This window comes from Macaca mulatta, chromosome 14, assembly GCF_049350105.2.
Source record: "Macaca mulatta isolate MMU2019108-1 chromosome 14, T2T-MMU8v2.0, whole genome shotgun sequence".
NCBI lineage: Eukaryota > Metazoa > Chordata > Mammalia > Primates > Cercopithecidae > Macaca > Macaca mulatta.
Window position 1 is genome coordinate 65259094 of NC_133419.1, and position 18573 is coordinate 65277666.

Genomic DNA, 18573 nt, shown 5'->3' on the forward strand with positions numbered 1-18573 from the left:
TGAAATCATCTCACAGAGTTGCAGCTTTCCCCTCAAGAAGCCTTTCGCTAAGACAGTTCTTGTGGAATTGGCAAAGTGATATTTGGAAGCCCATAGAGGGCTATGGTGAAAAAGGAAATATCCTCAAATGAAATCTGGAAAGAAGCTTTCTGAGAAACTGCTTAGTGTTCTGTTAATTCATCTCACAGAGTTACATCTGTATTTCGTGGATCTCTTTGCTAGCCTTATTTCTGTGGAATCTGAGAACAGATATTTCGGATCCCTTTGAAGACTATAGGGCCAAAGGAAATATCCTCCGATAACAAAGAGAAAGAAGCTTTCTGACAAACTTCGTTGTGTTCTGTGAAATCATCTCACAGAGTTACAGCTTTCCCCTCAAGGAGCCTTTCGCTAAGACAGTTTATGTGGAATTGGCAAAGTGATATTAGGAAGCCCATAGAGGGCTATGGTGAAAAAGAAATATCCTCAGATGAAATCTGGAAAGAAGCTTTCTGAGAAACTGCTTAGCGTTCTGTTAATTCTTCTCACAGAGTTACATCTGTATTTCGTGGATCTCTTTGCTAGCCTTATTTCTGTGGAATCTGAGAACAGATATTTCGGATCCCTTTTAAGACTATACGGCCAAAGGAAATATCCTCCGATAACAAAGAGAAAGAAGCTTTCTGAGAAACTTCTTTGTGTTCTGTGAAATCATCTCACAGAGTTACAGCTTCCCCCTCACGGAGCCTTTCGCTAAGACAGTTCTTTTGAAACTGGCAAAGTGATATTTGGAAGCCCATAGAGGGCTATGGTGAAAAAGGAAATATCCTCAGATGAAATCTGGAAAGAAGCTTTCTGAGAAACTGCTTAGTGTTCTGTTAATTCATCTCACAGAGTTACATCTGTATTTCGTGGATCTCTTTGCTAGCCTTATTTCTGTGGAATCTGAGAACAGATATTTCGGATCCCTTTGAAGACTATAGGGCCAAAGGAAATATCCTCCGACAACAAAGAGAAAGCAGCTTTCTGAGAAACTTCTTTGTGTTCTGTGAAATCATCTCACAGAGTTGCAGCTTTCCCCTCAAGAAGCCTTTCGCTAAGACAGTTCTTGTGGAATTGGCAAAGTGATATTTGGAAGCCCATAGAGGGCTATGGTGAAAAAGGAAATATCCTCAGATGAAATCTGGAAAGAAGCTTTCTGAGAAACTGCTTAGTGTTCTGTTAATTCATGTCATAGAGTTACATCTGTATTTCGTGGATCTCTTTGCTAGCCTTATTTCTGTGGAATCTGAGAACAGATATTTCGGATCCCTATGAAGACTATAGGGCCAAAGGAAATATCCTCCGATAACAAAGAGAAAGAAGCTTTCTGAGAAACTTCTTTGTGTTCTGTGAAATCATCTCACAGAGTTACAGCTTTCCCCTCAAGAAGCCTTTCACTAAGACAGTTCTTGTGGAATTGGCAAAGTGATATTTGGAAGCCCATAGAGGGCTATGGTGAAAAAGGAAATATCCTCAAATGAAATCTGGAAAGAAGCTTTCTGAGAAACTGCTTAGTGTTCTGTTAATTCATCTCACAGAGTTACATCTGTATTTCGTGGATCTCTTTGCTAGCCTTATTTCTGTGGAATCTGAGAACAGATATTTCGGATCCCTTTGAAGACTATTGGACCAAAGGAAATATCCTCCAATAACAAAGAGAAAGAAGCTTTCTGAGAAACTTCGTTGTGTTCTGTGAAATCATCTCACAGAGTTACAGCTTTCCCCTCACGGAGCCTTTCGCTAAGACAGTTCTTTTGAAATAGGCAAAGTGATATTTGGAAGCCCATAGAGGGCTATGGTGAAAAAGGAAATATCCTCAGATGAAATCTGGAAAGAAGCTTTCTGAGAAACTGCTTAGTGTTCTGTTAATTCATCTCACAGAGTTACATCTGTATTTGGTGGATCTTTTTGCTAGCCTTATTTCTGTGGAATCTAAGAACAGATATTTCGGATCCCTTTGAAGACTATAGGGCCAAAGGAAATATCCTCCGATAACAAAGAGAAAGAAGCTTTCTGAGAAACTTCGTTGTGTTCTGTGAAATCATCTCACAGAGTTGCAGCTTTCCCCTCAAGAAGCCTTTCGCAAAGACAGTTCTTGTGGAATTGGAAAAGTGATATTTGGAAGCCCATAGAGGGCTATGGTGGAAAAGGAAATATCCTCAGATGAAATCTGGAAAGAAGCTTTCTGAGAAACTGCTTAGTGTTCTGTTAATTCATCTCACAGAGTTACATCTGTATTTCGTGCATCTCTTTGCTAGCCTTATTTCTGTGGAATCTGAGAACAGATATTTCGGATCCCTTTGAAGACTATAGGGCCAAAGGAAATATCCTCCGATAACAAAGAGAAAGAAGCTTTCTGAGAAACTTCGTTGTGTTCTGTGAAATCATCTCACAGAGTTGCAGCTTTCCCCTCAAGAAGCCTTTCGCTAAGACAGTTCTTGTGGAATTGGCAAAGTGATATTTGGAAGCCCATAGAGGGCTATGGTGAAAAAGGAAATATCCTCAAATGAAATCTGGAAAGAAGCTTTCTGAGAAACTGCTTAGTGTTCTGTTAATTCATCTCACAGAGTTACATCTGTATTTCGTGGATCTCTTTGCTAGCCTTATTTCTGTGGAATCTGAGAACAGATATTTCGGATCCCTTTGAAGACTATAGGGCCAAAGGAAATATCCTCCGATAACAAAGAGAAAGAAGCTTTCTGACAAACTTCGTTGTGTTCTGTGAAATCATCTCACAGAGTTACAGCTTTCCCCTCAAGGAGCCTTTCGCTAAGACAGTTTATGTGGAATTGGCAAAGTGATATTAGGAAGCCCATAGAGGGCTATGGTGAAAAAGAAATATCCTCAGATGAAATCTGGAAAGAAGCTTTCTGAGAAACTGCTTAGCGTTCTGTTAATTCTTCTCACAGAGTTACATCTGTATTTCGTGGATCTCTTTGCTAGCCTTATTTCTGTGGAATCTGAGAACAGATATTTCGGATCCCTTTTAAGACTATACGGCCAAAGGAAATATCCTCCGATAACAAAGAGAAAGAAGCTTTCTGAGAAACTTCTTTGTGTTCTGTGAAATCATCTCACAGAGTTACAGCTTCCCCCTCACGGAGCCTTTCGCTAAGACAGTTCTTTTGAAACTGGCAAAGTGATATTTGGAAGCCCATAGAGGGCTATGGTGAAAAAGGAAATATCCTCAGATGAAATCTGGAAAGAAGCTTTCTGAGAAACTGCTTAGTGTTCTGTTAATTCATCTCACAGAGTTACATCTGTATTTCGTGGATCTCTTTGCTAGCCTTATTTCTGTGGAATCTGAGAACAGATATTTCGGATCCCTTTGAAGACTATAGGGCCAAAGGAAATATCCTCCGACAACAAAGAGAAAGCAGCTTTCTGAGAAACTTCTTTGTGTTCTGTGAAATCATCTCACAGAGTTGCAGCTTTCCCCTCAAGAAGCCTTTCGCTAAGACAGTTCTTGTGGAATTGGCAAAGTGATATTTGGAAGCCCATAGAGGGCTATGGTGAAAAAGGAAATATCCTCAGATGAAATCTGGAAAGAAGCTTTCTGAGAAACTGCTTAGTGTTCTGTTAATTCATGTCATAGAGTTACATCTGTATTTCGTGGATCTCTTTGCTAGCCTTATTTCTGTGGAATCTGAGAACAGATATTTCGGATCCCTATGAAGACTATAGGGCCAAAGGAAATATCCTCCGATAACAAAGAGAAAGAAGCTTTCTGAGAAACTTCTTTGTGTTCTGTGAAATCATCTCACAGAGTTACAGCTTTCCCCTCAAGAAGCCTTTCACTAAGACAGTTCTTGTGGAATTGGCAAAGTGATATTTGGAAGCCCATAGAGGGCTATGGTGAAAAAGGAAATATCCTCAAATGAAATCTGGAAAGAAGCTTTCTGAGAAACTGCTTAGTGTTCTGTTAATTCATCTCACAGAGTTACATCTGTATTTCGTGGATCTCTTTGCTAGCCTTATTTCTGTGGAATCTGAGAACAGATATTTCGGATCCCTTTGAAGACTATTGGACCAAAGGAAATATCCTCCAATAACAAAGAGAAAGAAGCTTTCTGAGAAACTTCGTTGTGTTCTGTGAAATCATCTCACAGAGTTACAGCTTTCCCCTCACGGAGCCTTTCGCTAAGACAGTTCTTTTGAAATAGGCAAAGTGATATTTGGAAGCCCATAGAGGGCTATGGTGAAAAAGGAAATATCCTCAGATGAAATCTGGAAAGAAGCTTTCTGAGAAACTGCTTAGTGTTCTGTTAATTCATCTCACAGAGTTACATCTGTATTTGGTGGATCTTTTTGCTAGCCTTATTTCTGTGGAATCTAAGAACAGATATTTCGGATCCCTTTGAAGACTATAGGGCCAAAGGAAATATCCTCCGATAACAAAGAGAAAGAAGCTTTCTGAGAAACTTCGTTGTGTTCTGTGAAATCATCTCACAGAGTTGCAGCTTTCCCCTCAAGAAGCCTTTCGCAAAGACAGTTCTTGTGGAATTGGAAAAGTGATATTTGGAAGCCCATAGAGGGCTATGGTGAAAAAGGAAATATCCTCAGATGAAATCTGGAAAGAAGCTTTCTGAGAAACTGCTTAGTGTTCTTTTAATTCATCTCACAGTGTTACATCTGTATTTCGTGGATCTCTTTGCTAGCCTTATTTCTGTGGAATCTGAGAACAGATATTTCGGGTCCCTTTGAAGACTATAGGGCCAAAGGAAATATCCTCCGATAACAAAGAGAAAGAAGCTTTCTGAGAAACTTCTTTGTGTTCTGTGAAATCATCTCACAGAGTTGCAGCTTTCCCCTCAAGAAGCCTTTCGCTAAGACAGTTCTTGTGGAATTGGCAAAGTGATATTTGGAAGCCCAAAGAGGGCTATGGTGAAAAAGGAAATATCCTCAGATGAAATCTGGATAGAAGCTTTCTGAGAAACTGCTTAGTGTTCTGTTAATTCAACTCAGAGAGTTACATCTGTATTTCGTGGATCTCTTTGCTAGCCTTATTTCTGTGGAATCTGAGAACAGATATTTCGGATCCCTTTGAAGACTATAGGGCCAAAGGAAATATCCTCCGATAACAAAGAGAAAGAAGCTTTTTGAGAAACTTCGTTGTGTTCTGTGAAATCATCTCACAGAGTTACAGCTTTCCCCTCACGGAGCCTTTCGCTAAGACAGTTCTTTTGAAATTGGCAAAGTGATATTTGGAAGCCCATAGAGGGCTATGGTGAAAAAGGAAATATCCTCAGATGAAATCTGGAAAGAAGCTTTCTGAGAAACTGCTTAGTGTTCTGTTAATTCATCTCACAGAGTTACATCTGTATTTGGTGGATCTCTTTGCTAGCCTTATTTCTGTGGAATCTGAGAACAGATATTTCGGATCCCTTTGAAGACTATAGGGCCAAAGGAAATATCCTCCGATAACAAAGAGAAAGAAGCTTTCTGAGAAACCTCGTTGTGTTCTGTGAAATCATCTCACAGAGTTACAGCTTTCCCCTCACGGAGTCTTTCGCTAAGACAGTACTTTTGAAATTGGAAAAGTGATATTTGGAAGCACATAGAGGGCTATGGTGAAAAAGGAAATATCCTCAGATGAAATCTGGAAAGAAGCTTTCTGAGAAACTGCTTAGTGTTCTGTTAATTCATCTCACAGTGTTACATCTGTATTTCATGGATCTCTTTGCTAGCCTTATTTCTGTGAAATCTGAGAACAGATATTTCAGATCCCTTTGAAGACTATAGGGCCAAAGGAAATATCCTCCGATAACAAAGAGAAAGAAGCTTTCTGAGAAACTTCGTTGTGTTCTGTGAAATCATCTCACAGAGTTGCAGCTTTCCCCTCAAGAAGCCTTTCGCAAAGACAGTTCTTGTGGAATTGGAAAAGTGATATTTGGAAGCCCATAGAGGGCTATGGTGGAAAAGGAAATATCCTCAGATGAAATCTGGAAAGAAGCTTTCTGAGAAACTGCTTAGTGTTCTGTTAATTCATCTCACAGAGTTACATCTGTATTTCGTGGATCTCTTTGCTAGCCTTATTTCTGTGGAATCTGAGAACAGATATTTCGGATCCCTATGAAGACTATAGGGCCAAAGGAAATATCCTCCGATAACAAAGAGAAAGAAGCTTTCTGAGAAACTTCTTTGTGTTCTGTGAAATCATCTCACAGAGTTACAGCTTTCCCCTCATGGAGGCTTTCGCTAAGACAGTTCTTTTGAAACTGGCAAAGTGATATTTGGAAGCCCATAGAGGGCTATGGTGAAAAAGGAAATACCCTCAGATGAAATCTGGAAAGAAGCTTTCTGAGAAACTGCTTAGTGTTCTGTTAATTCATCTCACAGAGTTACATCTGTATTTCGTGCAACTCTTTGCTAGCCTTATTTCTGTGGAATCTGAGAACAGATATTTCGGATCCCTTTGAAGACTATAGGGCCAAAGGAAATATCCTCCGATAACAAAGAGAAAGAAGCTTTCTGAGAAACTTCTTTGTGTTCTGTGATATCATCTCACAGAGTTACAGCTTTCCCCTCAAGGAGCCTTTCGCTAAGACAGTTTATGAAGAATTGGCAAAGTGATATTTTGAAGCCCATAGAGGGCTATGGTGAAAAAGGAAATATCCTCAAATGAAATCTGGAAAGAAGCTTTCTGAGAAACTGCTTAGTGTTCTGTTAATTCATCTCACAGAGTTACATCTGTATTTCGTGGATCTCTATGCTAGCCTTATTTCTGTGGAATCTGAGAACAGATATTTCGGATCCCTTTGTAGACTATAGGGCCAATGGAAATATCCTCCGATAACAAAGAGAAAGAAGCTTTCTGAGAAACTTCGTTGTGTTCTGTGAAATCATCTCACAGAGTTACAGCTTTCCCCTCACGGAGCCTTTCGCTAAGACAGTTCTTTTGAAATTGGCAAAGTGATATTTGGAAGCCCATAGAGGGCTATAGTGAAAAAGGAAATATCCTCAAATGAAATCTGGAAAGAAGCTTTCTGAGAAACTGCTTAGTGTTCTGTTAATTCATCTCACAGAGTTATATCTGTATTTCGTGGATCTCTTTGCTAGCCTTATTTCTGTGGAATCTGAGAACAGATATTTCGGATCCCTTTGAAGACTATAGGGCCAAAGGAAATATCCTCCGATAACAAAGAGAAAGAAGCTTTCTGAGAAACTTCGTTGTGTTCTGTGAAATCATCTCACAGTGTTACAGCTTTCCCCTCTCGGAGCCTTTCGCTAAGACAGTTCTTGTGGAATTGGCAAAGTGATATTTGGAAGCCCATAGAGGGCTGTGGTGAAAAAGGAAATATCCTCAGATGAAATCTGGAAAGAAGCTTTCTGAGAAACTGCTTAGCGTTCTGTTAATTCATCTCACAGAGTTACATCTGTATTTCGTGGATCTCTTTGCTAGCCTTATTTCTGTGGAATCTGAGAACAGATATTTCGGATCCCTTTGAAGACTATAGGGCCAAAGGAAATATCCTCCGATAACAAAGAGAAAGAAGCTTTCTGAGAAACTTCTTTGTGTTCTGTGATATCATCTCACAGAGTTACAGCTTTCCCCTCAAGGAGCCTTTCGCTAAGACAGTTTATGTGGAATTGGCAAAGTGATATTAGGAAGCCCATAGAGGGCTATGGTGAAAAAGGAAATATCCTCAGATGAAATCTGGAAAGAAGCTTTCTGAGAAACTGCTTAGCGTTCTGTTAATTCATCTCACAGAGTTACATCTGTATTTCGTGGATCTCTTTGCTAGCCTTATTTCTGTGGAATCTGAGAACAGATATTTCGGATCCCTTTGAAGACTATACGGCCAAAGGAAATATCCTCCGATAACAAAGAGAAAGAAGCTTTCTGAGAAACTTCTTTGTGTTCTGTGAAATCATCTCACAGAGTTACAGCTTCCCCCTCACGGAGCCTTTCGCTAAGACAGTTCTTTTGAAACTGGCAAAGTGATATTTGGAAGCCCATAGAGGGCTATGGTGAAAAAGGAAATATCCTCAGATGAAATCTGGAAAGAAGCTTTCTGAGAAACTGCTTAGTGTTCTGTTAATTCATCTCACAGAGTTACATCTGTATTTCGTGGATCTCTTTGCTAGCCTTATTTCTGTGGAATCTGAGAACAGATATTTCGGATCCCTTTGAAGACTATAGGGCCAAAGGAAATATCCTCCGACAACAAAGAGAAAGCAGCTTTCTGAGAAACTTCTTTGTGTTCTGTGAAATCATCTCACAGAGTTGCAGCTTTCCCCTCAAGAAGCCTTTCGCTAAGACAGTTCTTGTGGAATTGGCAAAGTGATATTTGGAAGCCCATAGAGGGCTATGGTGAAAAAGGAAATATCCTCAGATGAAATCTGGAAAGAAGCTTTCTGAGAAACTGCTTAGTGTTCTGTTAATTCATGTCATAGAGTTACATCTGTATTTCGTGGATCTCTTTGCTAGCCTTATTTCTGTGGAATCTGAGAACAGATATTTCGGATCCCTATGAAGACTATAGGGCCAAAGGAAATATCCTCCGATAACAAAGAGAAAGAAGCTTTCTGAGAAACTTCTTTGTGTTCTGTGAAATCATCTCACAGAGTTACAGCTTTCCCCTCAAGAAGCCTTTCACTAAGACAGTTCTTGTGGAATTGGCAAAGTGATATTTGGAAGCCCATAGAGGGCTATGGTGAAAAAGGAAATATCCTCAAATGAAATCTGGAAAGAAGCTTTCTGAGAAACTGCTTAGTGTTCTGTTAATTCATCTCACAGAGTTACATCTGTATTTCGTGGATCTCTTTGCTAGCCTTATTTCTGTGGAATCTGAGAACAGATATTTCGGATCCCTTTGAAGACTATTGGACCAAAGGAAATATCCTCCAATAACAAAGAGAAAGAAGCTTTCTGAGAAACTTCGTTGTGTTCTGTGAAATCATCTCACAGAGTTACAGCTTTCCCCTCACGGAGCCTTTCGCTAAGACAGTTCTTTTGAAATAGGCAAAGTGATATTTGGAAGCCCATAGAGGGCTATGGTGAAAAAGGAAATATCCTCAGATGAAATCTGGAAAGAAGCTTTCTGAGAAACTGCTTAGTGTTCTGTTAATTCATCTCACAGAGTTACATCTGTATTTGGTGGATCTTTTTGCTAGCCTTATTTCTGTGGAATCTAAGAACAGATATTTCGGATCCCTTTGAAGACTATAGGGCCAAAGGAAATATCCTCCGATAACAAAGAGAAAGAAGCTTTCTGAGAAACTTCGTTGTGTTCTGTGAAATCATCTCACAGAGTTGCAGCTTTCCCCTCAAGAAGCCTTTCGCAAAGACAGTTCTTGTGGAATTGGAAAAGTGATATTTGGAAGCCCATAGAGGGCTATGGTGAAAAAGGAAATATCCTCAGATGAAATCTGGAAAGAAGCTTTCTGAGAAACTGCTTAGTGTTCTTTTAATTCATCTCACAGTGTTACATCTGTATTTCGTGGATCTCTTTGCTAGCCTTATTTCTGTGGAATCTGAGAACAGATATTTCGGGTCCCTTTGAAGACTATAGGGCCAAAGGAAATATCCTCCGATAACAAAGAGAAAGAAGCTTTCTGAGAAACTTCTTTGTGTTCTGTGAAATCATCTCACAGAGTTGCAGCTTTCCCCTCAAGAAGCCTTTCGCTAAGACAGTTCTTGTGGAATTGGCAAAGTGATATTTGGAAGCCCAAAGAGGGCTATGGTGAAAAAGGAAATATCCTCAGATGAAATCTGGATAGAAGCTTTCTGAGAAACTGCTTAGTGTTCTGTTAATTCAACTCAGAGAGTTACATCTGTATTTCGTGGATCTCTTTGCTAGCCTTATTTCTGTGGAATCTGAGAACAGATATTTCGGATCCCTTTGAAGACTATAGGGCCAAAGGAAATATCCTCCGATAACAAAGAGAAAGAAGCTTTTTGAGAAACTTCGTTGTGTTCTGTGAAATCATCTCACAGAGTTACAGCTTTCCCCTCACGGAGCCTTTCGCTAAGACAGTTCTTTTGAAATTGGCAAAGTGATATTTGGAAGCCCATAGAGGGCTATGGTGAAAAAGGAAATATCCTCAGATGAAATCTGGAAAGAAGCTTTCTGAGAAACTGCTTAGTGTTCTGTTAATTCATCTCACAGAGTTACATCTGTATTTGGTGGATCTCTTTGCTAGCCTTATTTCTGTGGAATCTGAGAACAGATATTTCGGATCCCTTTGAAGACTATAGGGCCAAAGGAAATATCCTCCGATAACAAAGAGAAAGAAGCTTTCTGAGAAACCTCGTTGTGTTCTGTGAAATCATCTCACAGAGTTACAGCTTTCCCCTCACGGAGTCTTTCGCTAAGACAGTACTTTTGAAATTGGAAAAGTGATATTTGGAAGCACATAGAGGGCTATGGTGAAAAAGGAAATATCCTCAGATGAAATCTGGAAAGAAGCTTTCTGAGAAACTGCTTAGTGTTCTGTTAATTCATCTCACAGAGTTACATCTGTATTTCGTGCAACTCTTTGCTAGCCTTATTTCTGTGGAATCTGAGAACAGATATTTCGGATCCCTTTGAAGACTATAGGGCCAAAGGAAATATCCTCCGATAACAAAGAGAAAGAAGCTTTCTGAGAAACTTCTTTGTGTTCTGTGATATCATCTCACAGAGTTACAGCTTTCCCCTCAAGGAGCCTTTCGCTAAGACAGTTTATGAAGAATTGGCAAAGTGATATTTTGAAGCCCATAGAGGGCTATGGTGAAAAAGGAAATATCCTCAAATGAAATCTGGAAAGAAGCTTTCTGAGAAACTGCTTAGTGTTCTGTTAATTCATCTCACAGAGTTACATCTGTATTTCGTGGATCTCTATGCTAGCCTTATTTCTGTGGAATCTGAGAACAGATATTTCGGATCCCTTTGTAGACTATAGGGCCAAAGGAAATATCCTCCGATAACAAAGAGAAAGAAGCTTTCTGAGAAACTTCGTTGTGTTCTGTGAAATCATCTCACAGAGTTACAGCTTTCCCCTCACGGAGCCTTTCGCTAAGACAGTTCTTTTGAAATTGGCAAAGTGATATTTGGAAGCCCATAGAGGGCTATAGTGAAAAAGGAAATATCCTCAAATGAAATCTGGAAAGAAGCTTTCTGAGAAACTGCTTAGTGTTCTGTTAATTCATCTCACAGAGTTATATCTGTATTTCGTGGATCTCTTTGCTAGCCTTATTTCTGTGGAATCTGAGAACAGATATTTCGGATCCCTTTGAAGACTATAGGGCCAAAGGAAATATCCTCCGATAACAAAGAGAAAGAAGCTTTCTGAGAAACTTCGTTGTGTTCTGTGAAATCATCTCACAGTGTTACAGCTTTCCCCTCTCGGAGCCTTTCGCTAAGACAGTTCTTGTGGAATTGGCAAAGTGATATTTGGAAGCCCATAGAGGGCTGTGGTGAAAAAGGAAATATCCTCAGATGAAATCTGGAAAGAAGCTTTCTGAGAAACTGCTTAGCGTTCTGTTAATTCATCTCACAGAGTTACATCTGTATTTCGTGGATCTCTTTGCTAGCCTTATTTCTGTGGAATCTGAGAACAGATATTTCGGATCCCTTTGAAGACTATAGGGCCAAAGGAAATATCCTCCGATAACAAAGAGAAAGAAGCTTTCTGAGAAACTTCTTTGTGTTCTGTGATATCATCTCACAGAGTTACAGCTTTCCCCTCAAGGAGCCTTTCGCTAAGACAGTTTATGTGGAATTGGCAAAGTGATATTAGGAAGCCCATAGAGGGCTATGGTGAAAAAGGAAATATCCTCAGATGAAATCTGGAAAGAAGCTTTCTGAGAAACTGCTTAGCGTTCTGTTAATTCATCTCACAGAGTTACATCTGTATTTCGTGGATCTCTTTGCTAGCCTTATTTCTGTGGAATCTGAGAACAGATATTTCGGATCCCTTTGAAGACTATACGGCCAAAGGAAATATCCTCCGATAACAAAGAGAAAGAAGCTTTCTGAGAAACTTCTTTGTGTTCTGTGAAATCATCTCACAGAGTTACAGCTTCCCCCTCACGGAGCCTTTCGCTAAGACAGTTCTTTTGAAACTGGCAAAGTGATATTTGGAAGCCCATAGAGGGCTATGGTGAAAAAGGAAATATCCTCAGATGAAATCTGGAAAGAAGCTTTCTGAGAAACTGCTTAGTGTTCTGTTAATTCATCTCACAGAGTTACATCTGTATTTCGTGGATCTCTTTGCTAGCCTTATTTCTGTGGAATCTGAGAACAGATATTTCGGATCCCTTTGAAGACTATAGGGCCAAAGGAAATATCCTCCGACAACAAAGAGAAAGCAGCTTTCTGAGAAACTTCTTTGTGTTCTGTGAAATCATCTCACAGAGTTGCAGCTTTCCCCTCAAGAAGCCTTTCGCTAAGACAGTTCTTGTGGAATTGGCAAAGTGATATTTGGAAGCCCATAGAGGGCTATGGTGAAAAAGGAAATATCCTCAGATGAAATCTGGAAAGAAGCTTTCTGAGAAACTGCTTAGTGTTCTGTTAATTCATGTCATAGAGTTACATCTGTATTTCGTGGATCTCTTTGCTAGCCTTATTTCTGTGGAATCTGAGAACAGATATTTCGGATCCCTATGAAGACTATAGGGCCAAAGGAAATATCCTCCGATAACAAAGAGAAAGAAGCTTTCTGAGAAACTTCTTTGTGTTCTGTGAAATCATCTCACAGAGTTACAGCTTTCCCCTCAAGAAGCCTTTCACTAAGACAGTTCTTGTGGAATTGGCAAAGTGATATTTGGAAGCCCATAGAGGGCTATGGTGAAAAAGGAAATATCCTCAAATGAAATCTGGAAAGAAGCTTTCTGAGAAACTGCTTAGTGTTCTGTTAATTCATCTCACAGAGTTACATCTGTATTTCGTGGATCTCTTTGCTAGCCTTATTTCTGTGGAATCTGAGAACAGATATTTCGGATCCCTTTGAAGACTATTGGACCAAAGGAAATATCCTCCAATAACAAAGAGAAAGAAGCTTTCTGAGAAACTTCGTTGTGTTCTGTGAAATCATCTCACAGATTTACAGCTTTCCCCTCACGGAGCCTTTCGCTAAGACAGTTCTTTTGAAATAGGCAAAGTGATATTTGGAAGCCCATAGAGGGCTATGGTGAAAAAGGAAATATCCTCAGATGAAATCTGGAAAGAAGCTTTCTGAGAAACTGCTTAGTGTTCTGTTAATTCATCTCACAGAGTTACATCTGTATTTGGTGGATCTTTTTGCTAGCCTTATTTCTGTGGAATCTAAGAACAGATATTTCGGATCCCTTTGAAGACTATAGGGCCAAAGGAAATATCCTCCGATAACAAAGAGAAAGAAGCTTTCTGAGAAACTTCGTTGTGTTCTGTGAAATCATCTCACAGAGTTGCAGCTTTCCCCTCAAGAAGCCTTTCGCAAAGACAGTTCTTGTGGAATTGGAAAAGTGATATTTGGAAGCCCATAGAGGGCTATGGTGAAAAAGGAAATATCCTCAGATGAAATCTGGAAAGAAGCTTTCTGAGAAACTGCTTAGTGTTCTTTTAATTCATCTCACAGTGTTACATCTGTATTTCGTGGATCTCTTTGCTAGCCTTATTTCTGTGGAATCTGAGAACAGATATTTCGGGTCCCTTTGAAGACTATAGGGCCAAAGGAAATATCCTCCGATAACAAAGAGAAAGAAGCTTTCTGAGAAACTTCTTTGTGTTCTGTGAAATCATCTCACAGAGTTGCAGCTTTCCCCTCAAGAAGCCTTTCGCTAAGACAGTTCTTGTGGAATTGGCAAAGTGATATTTGGAAGCCCAAAGAGGGCTATGGTGAAAAAGGAAATATCCTCAGATGAAATCTGGATAGAAGCTTTCTGAGAAACTGCTTAGTGTTCTGTTAATTCAACTCAGAGAGTTACATCTGTATTTCGTGGATCTCTTTGCTAGCCTTATTTCTGTGGAATCTGAGAACAGATATTTCGGATCCCTTTGAAGACTATAGGGCCAAAGGAAATATCCTCCGATAACAAAGAGAAAGAAGCTTTTTGAGAAACTTCGTTGTGTTCTGTGAAATCATCTCACAGAGTTACAGCTTTCCCCTCACGGAGCCTTTCGCTAAGACAGTTCTTTTGAAATTGGCAAAGTGATATTTGGAAGCCCATAGAGGGCTATGGTGAAAAAGGAAATATCCTCAGATGAAATCTGGAAAGAAGCTTTCTGAGAAACTGCTTAGTGTTCTGTTAATTCATCTCACAGAGTTACATCTGTATTTGGTGGATCTCTTTGCTAGCCTTATTTCTGTGGAATCTGAGAACAGATATTTCGGATCCCTTTGAAGACTATAGGGCCAAAGGAAATATCCTCCGATAACAAAGAGAAAGAAGCTTTCTGAGAAACCTCGTTGTGTTCTGTGAAATCATCTCACAGAGTTACAGCTTTCCCCTCACGGAGTCTTTCGCTAAGACAGTACTTTTGAAATTGGAAAAGTGATATTTGGAAGCACATAGAGGGCTATGGTGAAAAAGGAAATATACTCAGATGAAATCTGGAAAGAAGCTTTCTGAGAAACTGCTTAGTGTTCTGTTAATTCATCTCACAGTGTTACATCTGTATTTCATGGATCTCTTTGCTAGCCTTATTTCTGTGAAATCTGAGAACAGATATTTCAGATCCCTTTGAAGACTATAGGGCCAAAGGAAATATCCTCCGATAACAAAGAGAAAGAAGCTTTCTGAGAAACTTCGTTGTGTTCTGTGAAATCATCTCACAGAGTTGCAGCTTTCCCCTCAAGAAGCCTTTCGCAAAGACAGTTCTTGTGGAATTGGAAAAGTGATATTTGGAAGCCCATAGAGGGCTATGGTGGAAAAGGAAATATCCTCAGATGAAATCTGGAAAGAAGCTTTCTGAGAAACTGCTTAGTGTTCTGTTAATTCATCTCACAGAGTTACATCTGTATTTCGTGGATCTCTTTGCTAGCCTTATTTCTGTGGAATCTGAGAACAGATATTTCGGATCCCTATGAAGACTATAGGGCCAAAGGAAATATCCTCCGATAACAAAGAGAAAGAAGCTTTCTGAGAAACTTCTTTGTGTTCTGTGAAATCATCTCACAGAGTTACAGCTTTCCCCTCATGGAGGCTTTCGCTAAGACAGTTCTTTTGAAACTGGCAAAGTGATATTTGGAAGCCCATAGAGGGCTATGGTGAAAAAGGAAATACCCTCAGATGAAATCTGGAAAGAAGCTTTCTGAGAAACTGCTTAGTGTTCTGTTAATTCATCTCACAGAGTTACATCTGTATTTCGTGCAACTCTTTGCTAGCCTTATTTCTGTGGAATCTGAGAACAGATATTTCGGATCCCTTTGAAGACTATAGGGCCAAAGGAAATATCCTCCGATAACAAAGAGAAAGAAGCTTTCTGAGAAACTTCTTTGTGTTCTGTGATATCATCTCACAGAGTTACAGCTTTCCCCTCAAGGAGCCTTTCGCTAAGACAGTTTATGAAGAATTGGCAAAGTGATATTTTGAAGCCCATAGAGGGCTATGGTGAAAAAGGAAATATCCTCAAATGAAATCTGGAAAGAAGCTTTCTGAGAAACTGCTTAGTGTTCTGTTAATTCATCTCACAGAGTTACATCTGTATTTCGTGGATCTCTATGCTAGCCTTATTTCTGTGGAATCTGAGAACAGATATTTCGGATCCCTTTGTAGACTATAGGGCCAAAGGAAATATCCTCCGATAACAAAGAGAAAGAAGCTTTCTGAGAAACTTCGTTGTGTTCTGTGAAATCATCTCACAGAGTTACAGCTTTCCCCTCACGGAGCCTTTCGCTAAGACAGTTCTTTTGAAATTGGCAAAGTGATATTTGGAAGCCCATAGAGGGCTATAGTGAAAAAGGAAATATCCTCAAATGAAATCTGGAAAGAAGCTTTCTGAGAAACTGCTTAGTGTTCTGTTAATTCATCTCACAGAGTTATATCTGTATTTCGTGGATCTCTTTGCTAGCCTTATTTCTGTGGAATCTGAGAACAGATATTTCGGATCCCTTTGAAGACTATAGGGCCAAAGGAAATATCCTCCGATAACAAAGAGAAAGAAGCTTTCTGAGAAACTTCGTTGTGTTCTGTGAAATCATCTCACAGTGTTACAGCTTTCCCCTCTCGGAGCCTTTCGCTAAGACAGTTCTTGTGGAATTGGCAAAGTGATATTTGGAAGCCCATAGAGGGCTGTGGTGAAAAAGGAAATATCCTCAGATGAAATCTGGAAAGAAGCTTTCTGAGAAACTGCTTAGCGTTCTGTTAATTCATCTCACAGAGTTACATCTGTATTTCGTGGATCTCTTTGCTAGCCTTATTTCTGTGGAATCTGAGAACAGATATTTCGGATCCCTTTGAAGACTATAGGGCCAAAGGAAATATCCTCCGATAACAAAGAGAAAGAAGCTTTCTGAGAAACTTCTTTGTGTTCTGTGAAATCATCTCACAGAGTTACAGCTTTCCCCTCACGGAGTCTTTCGCTAAGACAGTTCTTTTGAAACTGGCAAAGTGATATTTGGAAGCCCATAGAGGGCTATGGTGAAAAAGGAAATATCCTCAGAGGAAATCTGGAAAGAAGCTTTCTGAGAAACTGCTTAGTGTTCTGTTAATTCATCTCACAGAGTTACATCTGTATTTCGTGGATCTCTTTGCTAGCCTTATTTCTGTGGAATCTGAGAACAGATATTTCGGATCCCTTTGAAGACTATAGGGCCAAAGGAAATATCCTCCGATAACAAAGAGAAAGAAGCTTTCTGAGAAACTTCTTTGTGTTCTGTGAAATCATCTCACAGAGTTACAGCTTTCCCCTCAAGAAGCCTTTCGATAAGACAGTTCTTGTGGAATTGGCAAAGTGATATTTGGAAGCCCATAGAGGGCTATGGTGAAAAAGGAAATATCCTCAAATGAAATCTGGAAAGAAGCTTTCTGAGAAACTGCTTAGTGTTCTGTTAATTCATCTCACAGAGTTACATCTGTATTTCGTGGATCTCTTTGCTAGCCTTATTTCTGTGGAATCTGAGAACAGATATTTCGGATCCCTTTGAAGACTATAGGGCCAAAGGAAATATCCTCCGATAACAAAGAGAAAGAAGCTTTCTGAGAAACTTCGTTGTGTTCTGTGAAATCATCTCACAGAGTTACAGCTTTCCCCCTCACGCAGCCTTTCGCTAAGACAGTTCTTTTGAAATTGGCAAAGTGATATTTGGAAGCCCATAGAGGGCTATTGTGAAAAAGGAAATATCCTCAGATGAAATCTGGAAAGAAGCTTTCTGAGAAACTGCTTGGTGTTCTGTTAATTCATCTCACAGAGTTACATCTGTATTTCGTGGATCTCTTTGCTAGCCTTATTTCTGTGGAATCTGAGAACAGATATTTCGGATCCCTTTGAAGACTAAAGGGCCAAAGGAAATATCCTCCGATAACAAAGAGAAAGAAGCTTTCTGAGAAACTTCTTTGTGTTCTGTGAAATCATCTCACAGAGTTACAGCTTTCCCCTCAAGAAGCCTTTCGCTAAGACAGTTCTAGTGGAACTGGCAAAGTGATATTTGGAAGCCCATAGAGGGCTATGGTGAAAAAGGAAATATCCTCAGATGAAACCTGGAAAGAAGCTTTCTGAGAAACTGCTTAGCGTTCTGTTAATTCATCTCACAGAGTTACATCTGTATTTCGTGGATCTCTTGGCTAGCCTTATTTCTGTGGAATCTGAGAACAGATATTTCGGATCCCTTAGAAGACTATAGGGCCAAAGGAAATATCCTCCGATAACAAAGAGAAAGAAGCTTTCTGAGAAACTTCGTTGTGTTCTGTGAAATCATCTCACAGAATTGCAGCTTTCCCCTCAAGAAGCCTTTCGCTAAGACAGTTCTTGTGGAATTGGCAAAGTGATATTTGGAAGCCCATAGAGGGCTATGGTGAAAAAGGCAATATCCTCAGATGAAATCTGGAAAGAAGCTTTCTGAGAAACTGCTTAGTGTTCTGTTAATTCCTCTCACAGAGTTACATCTGTATTTCGTGGATCTCTTTGCTAGCCTTATTTCTGTGGAATCTGAGAACAGATATTTCGGATCCCTATGAAGACTATAGGGCCAAAGGAAATATCCTCCGATAACAAAGAGAAAGAAGCTTTCTGAGAAACTTCTTTGTGTTCTGTGAAATCATCTCACAGAGTTACAGCTTTCCCCTCAAGAAGCCTTTCGCTAAGACAGTTCTTGTGGAATTGGCAAAGTGATATTTGGAAGCCCATAGAGGGCTATGGTGAAAAAGGAAATATCCTCAAATGAAATCTGGAAAGAAGCTTTCTGAGAAACTGCTTAGTGTTCTGTTAATTCATCTCACAGAGTTACATCTGTATTTCGTGGATCTCTTTGCTAGCCTTATTTCTGTGGAATCTGAGAACAGATATTTCGGATCCCTTTGAAGACTATAGGGCCAAAGGAAATATCCTCCGATAACCAAGAGAAAGAAGCTTTCTGAGAAACTTCGTTGTGTTCTCTGAAATCATCTCACAGAGTTGCAGCTTTCCCCTCAAGAAGCCTTTCGCTAAG